Source organism: Zingiber officinale, chromosome 8A (genome assembly GCF_018446385.1).
Source record: "Zingiber officinale cultivar Zhangliang chromosome 8A, Zo_v1.1, whole genome shotgun sequence".
In the NCBI taxonomy this organism is placed as follows: Eukaryota; Viridiplantae; Streptophyta; class Magnoliopsida; order Zingiberales; family Zingiberaceae; genus Zingiber; species Zingiber officinale.
In genome coordinates, this window is record NC_056000.1 from 5975187 (window position 1) to 5987337 (window position 12151).

Consider the following 12151-nt stretch of genomic DNA (forward strand, 5'->3'; position numbering starts at 1 on the left):
GTTAAAACAAGGGTTTTCTGTTTGAAAGTAACTAAGAGAAGTAAAAGAACAAAAAACCAACTAAGAATGCTTGCCTAGAACTAGTGTTTGAAGTCATTAAGTAGTCCATTTTGATTAATAAAGTTATTAAAATTTTTAAATTGTCGCTTTAAATTCTGATTTGGCCGGCTTGGAGCTTTGATAGAGCTTCATGGATGGAAGCACAGCGTTTTTGCTCTCATGGGTCAACTGCAAAGGATGCTCCTTTTTCTCAGTGGAAAATATCAATTGGTCCTCTCAAGAGGAGATTCTTAGATGTGTGTTTTGTTGATAATTAACTGATGCAAACACAGAAACACTGGGAAGATGAATCAATGATAATCGAGTTGGATTCTAAGAAAGTGTTCGATAAAGATAAGTGGCAAGCCATGAAAATTTGGAAGACGGAAATAGCAGTGAGAGAACTATCTAATGTTAAATATGAGGCAGAAAAGGAGGGAGAAGAAGACAGAAACAGGAGCGAGACTTATAGATAGAGGAAGTGGTGACGAGGAGGTCCATGAAATCGTAGTGTAAGTTGTGAGGTGGAAGAAATTTGAAATATCACAAGATAAATAGTCGGAAGGAATAAAAAGTACATTGATATCACAAGATTCCGGGCATTCATGCTTCATTGTTTATGTTGACTCCTTACAAAGTGATGCCTTTCTTCTTTCTGAAAAATTAACCTTACTTTCAACAGATGTTGAAATCCATGAATCACAGGGATTCTGCAATGATAATTTTTAAACAGCGAGTGGATTTCCAAATCAGGTTGCAGTGGACAAGTACAATGGTGGCATATGCCACTCGTCGCCGTCGAATCACCTTAAAGATTGAGGTTGAGCAGTTCTTGGGTGAGATATGAGTTACGTATGATTTTTGGCTTTAATTTCTGTATACAAAATTAATACTCTCTTGTTAGGAGTGCCGTTAGTTTGAAGCCGTAAAAGGATCAGAAATTCTTTAACTAACCTTTTTGTAAAGCGCGAATTCGATACGCGAAAGCGCGCGAAGCAACCGACCCGTCAGCAATGCAGCGCGCGAAAAAGCAGAGTGGGCTGCTAGAGAAGAATCAAAGCGAAATTGGCCTCCGCAGCTGGATCCAAAGCGAAATTGGCCTCAAGATTTACTACTACGACGAACCGCTCCTTCTGGAGGGGGCCAAGCCAGAGGGAGCGGATCCAAACCATCCCACTCCCGCACCGCTTCGCAAGCCTGAATAACCAAAGGACCTGCTGCCGGATGCCCCTGCTCCTGTTCCTACGGAGGCCGCTATCGAGACGCAGTCCCCGCCGCTGGTCTCCATTGTGGTTGTGGAGGAATCTCCGCCTCCTTCCGTGAACATGAACGCTGAAGCGGTGGCACCACCGTCCCCGGAGCCCACATCGATAGAGGCGTACCCGCCGGAGGTGCGAAAGAAGCAAACTTCCGCGAGCAAGGAAAGGGATGGACGGGTTTCGTCGAAGAGCTTCGTTTCTGGCAGCGAGTCCGTCGACCGAGCACCGCCGGCGGTCTACGACTTGGTTGAGCCGATGTACTACCTTTTTGCCCGCGTTCGGAAGGCACGGGGGCTTCGCCCGACCGAGTCCTCCGCATGTGAGGATCCGAGCGGGGTCACATGCCCGTCGTTCCTTGCCGAGGCGCAACTGCGGCGGCGGTAGCGGAAACCCGGAGTGGAACCAAGTGTTCGCTCTGAACCATGGCAGGCCAGAGTCTAGGCTAGAGATTTCTGTTTGGGACAGCAGGCCACCAGAAATTTTCATAGGTGGCGCGTGCTTGGATCTGACAGACGTCCCCGTCCGAGAAGTGCCGGACGGGCCGCTGGCTCTTAGAGGGTGGCGGCGGCAACGATGCATCAATAACAACAGGGGACATCATGGTGGCGGTGTGGATGGGGACGCAGGCAGACGAATCGATCCCGAGGCGTGAAGTTCGGGAAGGCCGGATCCTCTGTTCACATTTTATTGATCAAGAAATCATCTATTTATATAGATTGGGGAACATCAATTTCCACTAATACGTACGAAAGAATCATCCTCCGGTCCGCAGACCAGAGGATCTCAGCTGGGAGCTCGAACGAGCCGTATGTGAGTTAGATCTACACCTGATCAAAAGTGTACCACTCGCCTACGATGTGGTACCTTCGGGCCTCCATCATCGAGGCCCAGGATCTGCGCCTTTCAGCGCCGGCATCAGTGCACGACGTGCGCATCAAGATTCAGCCGGGGTTTTAATCGTCAAGGACGCGCCGGCCCAACTCGGTGAATCGCAGTTCGTGTTCCTTTACATGGATGGAGGATCTCATGTTTGTCGTGTTCGAGCCCCTCACAAACAAGGAGATGCTCGTGATGGTGGAGGACCGAACGACCAAGGAGGCGGCGCTGCTCGGATACACAGTAATAATTTGTCCTCGGTGGAGCAGAGATTAGATGGGTGTCAGGGGGTGGCGTCGCAGTAGTTGAACCTCGAGGCGGCAACCGAAGGGGAGGGAGGAGGGGGAGTAGGAGGGCCGCTGAATGGCGGCACTATTGTGGCTGCATCAACCTCCGGCTGTGCCTGGAGGGAGGGTATCACGTGCTGGACGAGGCGGTGCATGCATGTGTGCAGCGACTTCCGGCAGACGGCGAAGCAGTTCTGGAAGTCAGCAGTAGGCGTGCTGGAATTAGGCATTTTGGGGGCCCGTGGTCTACTCCCGATGGCGGCGGCGGAGGCAAGGGCTCCACCGACGTCTACTGCGTCGCTAAGTACGGCAAGAAGTGGATGCGAACGTGGACTGTTCTCGATAGCTTCGACCCCAGATGGAACGAGGAGTACACGTAGCAGGTGTATGACGCTTGCACGGTGCTCAACGTTGCCGTGTTCGACAACTGGCGGATGTTCGAGCCGACGAGCGATCGGCAGGACTACCGGATCGGCAAGGTCCAAGTCTCCACCTTGGAGAGCAACAGGGTGTATACGAACTCCTACCCGCTGCTGCAATTGCTGTGGTCCGGTGTCAAGAAGATGGGAGAGGTGCAGCTGGCGGTCCGCTTCGCGTGCACGGCGCTGCTGCCCGACACCTGCGCTATGTACGCCCTGCCAATGCTTCCCCGAATGCACTATTTGAAAGCCATTGGGGTGGTGCACCAAGAGGTGTTGCTGGTGTCAGCAATTAGGATGGTGGCGTAGTGGCTGGAGCGGTCGGAACCGCCACTGGGGCGGTGGATGCTTGACGTCGACACTCACTCGTGGAGCATTCGTTGGAATACATAATGAGGAAATACACTGACAATAAAAAAAATTAGAGAGATAAGCAAAGAAAATATAATTACTTCTTTATTATTGATTAATAATTATTATAGGTTAACTCATTATTTATACATATTATCAAGATAATATATCAAAAATATAATGATAAATATGAAGATATATTATTATAAATATGGTAATAATAAATATAAAAATATGGTTTAAATTACAATCCGAATATGGTAAATCATCAATAATTAAAATCAATTTCTGAATCTCTTGAATTGCTATCTTTGTCGTTGATCCCGTCCGGAAGCTGAGTCAGACGGACCGTCGGGTGAGGTGGATCGAATGTTGACGAGTCGCGATGTCTTGGAGGGGGGGTGTGTTAAGATGACTTCTATGTTGACCAAGTCTTCAGAAGTTCCTTGATCAATGCAACCTGCAGCCAGCGACCGAGTCCTCCCAGTTCCTGGTACCCCAATGCTCGAGGCAGATCCAACGCATATATAAGTAACGGGCTAATATTAAAAATAATGAAATGAATAAGGAACGAGTACGAAGAACGTACCCTGGCCCAGGGGGCGCCCTCGGATGGGATGCGGCTCGAGTTGTCGCGACCCGGAAGAGTAGATGACTCCGATTAGGCTGGAGAGTTAGATCTGACGACAAGGAGCTAAAAGCGGCACGGAACAGGAAGACAAGCTGCAGGTCGGGATAAGATACCGGCATGCAGACCGGGATAAGACACCAGCACACAGGCCGAGATATGAAATCGGCACACAGACCGGGGAACGAGATCGGCACGCAGGCTAGGACCCGAGATCGGTACGGAGGCCGGGACCTGAGATCGGCACACAGACCGAGATAAGACATCGACACGCAGGTCAAGACACGACACATATATAGGAGCAGCGCTAGGGTGGAACACAGTATACAAGCAAGATCGGCACAAGGTCGGAACACAATAACGGCACACAGGCCAGACACACAATCATGGCACATAGGTCAGAGGCATACGACGACGAGGAAGCTACACCGGATGAGTGTCCGAGTCTTAACGATGACGACAACCAGCCATAACGCGGAAGGGGTAGCTACCGCGGCGTGAAAGACACGGCTGTAGTGGGCAGTCGTGGCGTTCCTAAGTACTGGAGCGAGTCGAGATGGCCGAATATAGCGCAGAGAGGCGCCGGCGGCGAAGGAGACGAGGTGGGGAGCAGCGCTGTTGTCAGCGCAGAGAAGGATAGGGGGCTGCCGACGAGGGAAAGAGTGGGAGCGGTGTTGGTCTGGTGGATGCGTCGTGAAGAGAAGGATGAAGGCGTTGCGAGGGGGAAAGGGGTAGTGGTCTGCCCGACGGCGGCGCAGTGAGGAGGAGGAGAGGGAGGCTGCCGGTGTCGGCTGGTGAGCTCCGGCGGCTGGGCTATGAGACAGAGAGAGAGGGATGTGGTGGGGGGCTGTAGCGTCGGCAGCTTCGTCGGCGTCGACCTCCCTCCCGAGCATCTCATGTCGGTGGTGCCGTCGAGAGAGACGAAGGAGTAGGAATAGCGGACAGTCCGCCCGGCGGTGGCGTTGCGAGGAGGAGATGGAGAGGAGTAGGAGTGTTGGTCCGGTGGCGGCGTCGCGAGGAGGACAGATGACCGGTGGCAGTGTTGGTCGCGAGAGAGAGGAGAAGGAGGAGAGGGAGAAAAGCGGAGGTGATGGTCGGCGACAGTGTTGGCGAGGAGTCGTGAGAGGACGAGGAAGAAAACGATCCTGGCAGCTGGGTGAAATGCACGAAGCCCCCTCCCTCATTTTGCTGTGAACAGTGCCCTAAAAATGGCTGCTACAATAAATTGACCAAAATACCCCTCCCTCTTCTCCTTATTTCCTCTCTGCCCATAACCTATATCCACATCAGTCGTCATTACCTCCTGACAAATTCAACGGGAGATATTTGAACGTCGTTGACTTTGGTTGTTAACCAATCATATCTTCTAGAGCAAAATCCACCAGTGCGATCAATGAAATGACAGATTTGTTGAACTTTGCCTTTGATGAAAAAAGACAACAACTAGAAGGGGACAAGGAGTTGTTGTTTGACAGTTGGAATCTGATCTATCTTCGGAATAAAAGCAGCAGAGAAATAAGGCTGCATTTTGATGGTTGCATATGCTAGAGCAAAGGAAGAAAATATGCTATTGTGTGCTTAGCAAAAACTTGCTCTTTGGCCGTTTAAAAAAGAAACAATAGTTATGGAGAAAAGATAGTAATAATGAACCTGCTATTGTAAAAGAGGAGCTAGAAGGAGAAGAAAGAGGGAAAGAGATAAAGAGGGATGAAATTTGATGTCCTTGAAATTAAGAAGGACAATAATATTGCTCTTACAACAAGAAAAACAAAAAGAAAAAGAAAAAAGAGGAGGAATTGAACCTCACTAAAAAGAAGATAGGAAAGCGAAGAAAAGAGGATAGTAAAATAAGAGAGAGGAGTTTTAGAGTAACTTGTTGATTTTGAAAAAGAAAGATTAAGAGGAAGAAATTTGTGAGTAGAAGATTTCTTATCAAAATTTGAAAGAAGAAGTAGGGGAACATTAATGAGGAAAGATAAGAAAAATAAGTTCGGACTATTTTTTAGAAGGAAACAACAAGAGAAGGAAATAAAAAAAATAGGTTCTAAAAGTCGAAACAACGAGGGAAGGGAAAGAGAGGAGAAAGGCTCAGAAGGTAGAGGGCGTGTTAGAGGACGTCGACTTCTTGGAAAAAGAGGACTTGATAGAGTAAAGTGAGTTTCGATTCTTGTAGAGAGAGAAATAGAAGTCGTGGAAGAGAGAATATATATATATATATAGTGGAAAAAGCATGTCAGAAAAAGAAATTAAATTTGGACTGTTATGGAATTTAAAAACAAGAAAAGAAGCGGGTCAAAATAAGGAAAGAAATAAAAAGTAGAATTTTTTTTTTAAAAAAAATAGAAGACGAGTAATTTAGAAATATGCTCCTGAAGAAATGACTACAGATGATAAGGAGGTGGGGGTGTTGAAGAGATTTAAGGAGAAACAATAAGTATAAATAGAAATATGACTATGGTGATTTATTTATTTTTAAACAAAGAAGAGTGAAGTGGTGGGAATGGGATCCTCTGGACCGCTTTTGGCGGTCCAGGGGATGGTTCCTCCACATTCATTGGTGAGGGTGAATGGTCCCCATCTATTTTATGAATGAGAGTCATCTATTCCATCAATGAATGTGGAGGGACCACCCCTTGGACCGCAAAAAGCGGTTCAAAGGATCTGCTCTCGAAGTGGTGGATGCAGGTTTGAGATAACTCAATCAAGAATAGAAGAAAAATAGTTGTAGAGGAATGCGATGGTGAGATTTCCCATACCAATAAGGACTCGTACCAGTAAGGAAGTCGTTGGAATCTAGTTGCTATAAAGAAAGACAAAAAGACTGCTAGCTGCTAGAACTCGTTGCTAGAAAGGAAAAAAAAATTGCCACAAAATTTCTATTTGTACCTGTTGGTTGGAAAAGAACAACGAAAACAGGAGGTCTACTGGCTACTGTCAAGAAGAGAAAGAAGAGAGAAAATGATGGGAAGAAAAATTAAGAAAAAAAAATTGGTTGCTATCGAGCAGAGAAAAAGAGAGAAATTGATGGAAAGAAATTAAATATCATGGTTCTGATACCATCCATGTTGGAAAACATAATGCGGAAACATAGACAAAAACTAGAGAGATAAGGAAAGAAAAGACAAATGTTTCTTTATTATTGATTGATAATTGTCATAGGCTAACTCACCTATTTTCTATATATTATCAAGATAATATATAAAAAATATAATGATAAATATGGAAATATATTATTATAAATATAATAATAATAAATATAGAAATATGATTTAGATTACAAAATATGATAAATCATTAATAATTAAAATTAATCTCTAAATCGCCTGAATTGCTATCTTTGTAAGGCCAACTGGTTCCGGGCCATGGGTGTCATCAGGCGGTTGAGGAATCCCACCACCACGGTGTTGGTCCATGTGCTGCACCTGCTACTGGTGTGGTACCCAGAGTTGGTGGTGCCCACGACGACGCTCTACTTGTTCCTGATCAGGGCTTGGTACCATCGTTTCAGGCCTCGAGCGCCATCCCTTCAGGGATGGATACTCGGTTATCACAGGAGGACACAGTGGAGGCGAACGAATTAGAGTTTGATCCGATGCCTAGCATGAAGCCGCCAGAGGTGGTGAGGGCGCAGGACGACCGGCTTAGGACGGTGGCAGGGCGCGTACTAAGGGTGATGGGGGACTTTGCGACGCAAGGGGAGCGCGTGCAAGCGTTGGTGAGTTGGAGAGACCCAGGGCAACGAGGTTCTTCATCTTTGTCTGCCTTGTGGTGGCGATGGTGCTCTTCGTGGTGCCGCCCAAGGTGGTGGCTGTGGCGCTCGGCTTCTACTTCCTCCGTCATCCCATATTCCGGAACCCAATGCCATGGGCCAGCTTGAACTTTTTCCGGCGGCTGCCCAGTTTGTCGGATCAGCTATTGTAATTACTTATGAACCAAATGTTTTTCATCGACTTTTCATAATCATATTTTACTTGGAAAGGTGTAGCTAAATAGGTAGAACGGCGTGGGTAAGTTGTAACCCTCCTAATAAAGCATCTTAGTATTCTGTTTAAATTAATTTTTAATTTTATTTTAATAAGAGGATTTGTTTCGAGAGCCTTGATAGAATACTGTTATTTTATTGTTATCAAATATTTTGTAATGTCAAAATAATTTTAAGTTATTTACAAAATTAATACAGGAATATGTTAAATTTCCTGTCTAAAATCGTGAAGCTAGAAAGTTAAGAGATGATGATTTCATTGATCGGACATGGATTTCACTTTGCTCTGTAAAATAAATTACGGTAGTACCGGATTAGGGAAGGGGTCCTCGGCGTTAGCCATCCGTTCAAGTCAATCACTGAAATGTGAAGAAAAATGGAGCAACAGCAGCAACAGTATAACTCAAGAATAATACGTACCTCTGTTGGTAATAGATCTTCCTTTATATAAAACCCTAGTGGGCAATGTGCGTGCTTCTCGAGATATGAGCATGCTCTCCTATGTGTCCCATGAAAGAGCATTGTCAGGAAAGTACCTTGACACCATACCTTAATAGGACATGCATATCCCTGACGTGACAGTAGAAGTTTATGTTGTACGATTCGCCTGTCAACTATGTCTCGTGTCAGCGGTACTATCTCCCAAAAGGATGTCGAGAGATACTACAATGGTCCCGTTGTTTGATCTAGTGGGGTAGCCGCTCGACCGGGACTCCACTTGGTCCATGGCCAGGTCCCATTGTTGGGCCGAACGAGGCAGTCGTTCGGCCAGGACTCCTCCGCTCTGTCGGCCTCCGTAGTTCTATGCGATGACTGTATAGTAACATATCTTCCCCCTTCAAACCAGCTATGCGGTCTCCCTTGACGTCCTGCTATTTCGTATTGGTTGCTATGCGGAATATCATACCGGTTCCCCTATACAAAAATTTTGTACAAGTCCTGGACCAGCTATGCGGTCTCCCTTGACGTCCTGCTATTTCGTATTGGTTGCTATGCGGAATATCATATCGGTTCCCCTATACAAAAATTTTGTACAAGTCCTGGACCTATACTAACAACCTATTGTGTTCTTTAGAAATTAAATTAGGAATCGCAAACGAAACTTAACATTATTGATTCCAAATTTAACTTATCTGTTCTTAGTGGTTTAGACTTGGATCGCAAACGATGTTTAACATTATTGATCCAAATTCACCCATATTATAAATTAAATTATATATTAATTTCTAAAATTGGCTTCCAGGACTGCATGGCGAGGACTGGGCCTTCTTGGGTATGGGATCATCCACCACCGTCTAAACAAAGCCTTTTAAAGAAATTTAATATTTAATTTTCTTATATAACCCTAAGTTTAACCAAAAGGAACAATCGAATCATAAATTTGAAAAACAAAAAAAACACAAACTCGAATCACAAATTCGAAACCTAGAATCATATGTCTCTTGTGTTTGGTATTTCAAAAACTATACAAAGAAAACTAGTATGATGCGGAATAGAAATTACTAGTTATACTTTTCTTTGTAAACAACAACCTTTTGATCTTCTACCGTATTTCTCTTCTTATCTCGTACGTCATGTGGACGACGATCTACCAAGACGAGAACCACCCAAGCTTCCTTCTTCTTCTTGTGAGTTTCGGGCACCACAAGAATTCCAAGAATAGATGAGGTTCGGCCACACCACCAAGCTCCAAGAGATGCTAGAAACAAAACCTCTTTTCTGATCTCCTTCTCCAAGCAAAATTCGGCCACCAACAAGCTCCTAGAGAGTTGATGCCACCGACCACCAATGAAGAAGAAAAGGAAGAGAGAAAGAGGATGAGAAGGGTCAACCACCAACCAAAGAAATAGAAGAGAGGAAAACTAGAACATAAGTTATGAGGTGAGACACCTTTGCCCTTTCTTTTATATTCCTTGGTCTTTGTAAATAAGGAAAGTTTTATAAAAACATCCTTATTCTCTTAGCCAATAAAAGGAAAGTTTAATAAAAAATTTCCCTTTCAAACTTAATGTGGCCAACCACCTCTTAATCATCCAAGTAAGGAAAGTTTTAAACAAAAAAAATAAAACTTCCTTATTTGTTTCCGAAAATTTTAAAATTAAAATTTCTCTATTAATTTTTACCTTCATGGTTGGTTATAAAAAGAAATTTTATAAATTAAAATCTCTCTATTAAAACATGTGGATGATTTCCAAAAAGGAAAGTTATCTTTAAAATTAAAATCTTCCTCTCAATCTACAAATAAGGAACGATATCAAATCTTTTCTTAATCTTTTATAGAAACTATAATAGGAAAGATTTAATTTTAAAACTCTCTTTTAAATCATAGGATGATTAAAAAAGGAAAGTTTTATCAAAAAATTAAAATATTCCTTTCACCTACAAATAAGAAAAGATTTCAAACCTTTCTCTTAATCTTTTGTAGAAAGCTATAAAAGGAAATATTTAAATTTTAAACTCTCTTTTAAAACCATGATATTCGCATAAGAAAATTTTTAAAAAATAAAATCCTTTTAATTTTATTGTGGCCGACCACACTTCATCCCATCCAAGCCATATCTTGGTCGGTCCTTGCTTGGGCTCCAAGCTTTGGCTTGGCCGACCACATAAGGATGGGTAATAAGGTGGGTATGGGTGGGTATAATACTTTATAAATAAGAGGCTACGATAGGGACCAAGAGGAGGAATTGATTTTGGTCTCACGATGAAAATAAGCTTCCCGTGTTCGCCCCGAACACTCAACTTAATTTCATCAATAATAATTCATACCACTAAAGAATTATTATTGAACTACCGCACCAATCCCAAATTATATTTTGGGCTCATTCTTATCATAAGATATAGAATGTCCACTAATTAAATGAGTTACTGACAACTCACTTAATTAATATCTAGCTCCAAGAGTAGTACCACTCAACCTTATCGTCATGTCGGACTAAGTCCACTTGCAGGGTTTACATGACAATCCTTATGAGCTCCTCCTGGGGACATCATCAACCTAGATTACTAGGACACAGTTTTCTTCTATAATCAACAACACACACAGTATAAATAATATCATTCCCAACTTATCAGGGCTATTGATTTATCGAACTAAATCGCACCATTTGATAAGTCAAAAAATAAATACTAGATATATGTACTTGTTATTATATCAGGATTAAGAGCACACACTTCTATAATAACAAAGGTCTTGTTCTTTTATGTAGTCAGTACAAAAATAACTTACCTTAATTGGTCTTGCTCAATACACTCAGAGTGTACTGGTGTAATTTTATAGTTAAGATAAATTAATATCAAACTACACTACAACTGTTCCAATGGTTTGTTCCTTTCCATCTTAGTCGTGAGCTACTGTTTATAATTTATAAGGAATTGATAACATGATATTCTGTGTGTGACACTACACACCATATTATCTACAATATAAATTAATTGAACAACTACACTTAGCTTATAAATGTAAACATTTGACCAATGTGATTCTTATTTCTAAATAAATGTTTATACAAAAGCTAGGCTTTTAATATACACTCTAAGAGCATCCACATCAATTACCATAAACTAAACTTTTACCTTAAATTTTACATTTTGCATTAAAAAAGTATTCACATCAGGTACTCTACTCATTCCCTAAATATACATTTTATGAATAGTAGTTCTTTAAATTTAGGAAATGGAATCCATTCCCTAAACATTAAAATACTATTTCTCTCTCCTCCCTTTAATAATAAAAAATTTCTCTTCCCTTCCTATAATAATAAAAAATTTCTCTCTCCTTTATCTCTTTCCTCCATCTAATAATAAAAAATATGAAGGAAAGAGAAAAAATAATAAAAAAACAAATATGTGGTAAATTATAGGGAAACTGATGTATCATGTGGTGAAAAATGGATATCTAAATTTAATAAAGTAGTTCTTTTACTCTAAATTTTAGATTTTGGATAAGGATACTGATGTGGATGCTCTAATAATAGCCGCTCGACCGGGACTCTACTTGGTCCATGGCCAGGTCTCATTGTTGGGCCGAACGAGGCAGTCGCTCGCCAGGACTCCTCCGCTCTGTCGGCCTCTGTAGTTCTTTTATGTGGTGACTGTATAGTAACATATCTTCCCCCTTCAAACTAGTTATGCGGTCTCCCTTGACATCATGCTATTCCGTATTGAACATCGACTGTCTTACGTATCAAGACTTGATCATCCGACCGATCATGGTAATTATCTTCGTTCAATCTTTTGATATTCCTGCAATGATCACTTTGATTTTGAAGCCTGACAGTTGTTAACCTTGTGCCAGGGATGAACCACAT

General features: G+C 42.9%; 1 pseudogene; it reads left to right on the forward strand.

The window, feature by feature from the left end:
• Positions 1-1052: 1052 nt before the first annotated feature.
• LOC122009842 lies at positions 1053-7933 on the forward strand (annotated as a pseudogene).
• Positions 7934-12151: the final 4218 nt, after the last annotated feature.